This window comes from Bison bison, unplaced genomic scaffold, assembly GCF_000754665.1.
Source record: "Bison bison bison isolate TAMUID 2011002044 unplaced genomic scaffold, Bison_UMD1.0 scf7180017864180, whole genome shotgun sequence".
Classification (NCBI taxonomy): Eukaryota; Metazoa; Chordata; class Mammalia; order Artiodactyla; family Bovidae; genus Bison; species Bison bison.
Genome location: NW_011494752.1, coordinates 5,314,492 through 5,316,124, shown reverse-complemented (window position 1 = coordinate 5,316,124; position 1,633 = coordinate 5,314,492).

Genomic DNA, 1,633 nt, shown 5'->3' with positions numbered 1-1,633 from the left:
ACCAAAATGTTTTGGAACTTGGTACTTCAGAGACTTCTGGAATGTTGTTTGAGGCTGGACCCCAGCAAGCCTCTACCAGGAAGGCGCAGGCTCGCCCCAACTAGTTCCTCCCCTATTTATTGCCTCCTGGAAAAGCCAGGACCTTCTTCCTCATCTCCACCCCCACCCCTGGTGCAGCCCAGGGAAGCCCAGGTGCAGGGAGAGCTCCGACCAGCATCAAGCATTTCTCTGAACCTTGGGACAGTGGAGACACCACTCTTTCTGGAAACCTGAGCCCCAAGCAACCGGGTTCTCTCTGTACCTCCAGCTACCTCATTTCAATAAATTCTGTTTTCCCCTCCTCCCGCCTCTTCTGCTCCTCTGTCTAGGGGTAAAGGAGGCTCTCTCCAAGAGCGCTGGGGTGGAGAGATGAGGAAAGAGTAGATGCAAGTTGGCTGAGTTGGAAGCATCTGAGCTTTATGATCTCAGTTGGGTAAAAAGAAGGACTTACTGGGTGGGGCCTAAGCAGAACCGGGTCCCAGGTTTCCTAATCTGACAGCCGTCAGCCCTCCGGTCATTGGAGGAACGTGGGAAGACCTGGAGGGGAAAGGCGGTGGGGAGGAAACAGTTTGGAGACCTTGCAGGGAGGAGAAAGGCAGGAAAGAATAGTGGATCTGTTTGGAGAGAACAGAAAAGGGTGTGAAAAGAGGAGGAAGTTGGGGAAAGGCGAAGGGAAGGGCCCCTCTACCCCTTCCCCCTCTTCCCTCCCCTATATCCAGAGCGAGGCTTGGCATAAAGTGAGCCTCAGTAAATATTTGCTGGGAAGACTGTGTACTGTCCCGTTCCCGCCGATTCTTGCTTAGAGAAAGTCAGAGGGTGCGTCGCCCGACAAACTTCAGACTGGCACACAGGTTAACCCCTCCACTCCCGCCCCCAGGCCGGCGCCTTTCCACCCAACCGGGACATCGGCGCCGGGGAGCCGGCGCGGCTGGGAGACTCCGGCCGTACCCGCTGCCTCCGAAGTGCGGTCCATCCGGCTCACAGAGACCGCCCGGGTCTCCAGCGCTGGACGGCGCGGGAGGCGCGGAGAAAGGGCCGAGGGGTCGGTGCGGTGCGGGGGAGACAGCGGCAAGTTGGAGCCTCGAGGGCCTGGGGTGGGCGGAGGAGGTAAACCCCAGTCCCGCGATGACCTTTTTACCTCGAAGCGCCCCCAGGCTTTCCAAACAAGCCGACACGGCGCCCACGCGGGTAGCAATTGTCTCCCGGCGGGTCCCACTGACCACAGGTCCCCTTTGGTCGGCGGAGACGGGGGCAAGGAAGGGGGCCAGGGTCGGGCAGCGCCGAGACGGTAGCAAACCGTCAGCTTTCCCGCCCTGAAGTGCAGTCCGGAGAACGCGGGTCTGCGGCTTCCCGCCCGGTTTATTGATTCCGGGGATCCCGGGAGCCCCAGTGCCTTGGACCAGGACAGCTGGGAGCGAGCAGCAGGACCAAGGGGGCGTTTTATCCACTCTATCTAGTGATTTCTCGACCTTTCGAAGGAAGACAAGGAGCGAAAAAGACTAGCAGTGTGCGCAAGAAACGCCGAGCGTTTGCTTCCTAATGAAATTGGTGCTGTTATAGGAGAGGCCAAGTTATCAATAATTGCGCAGTCCAG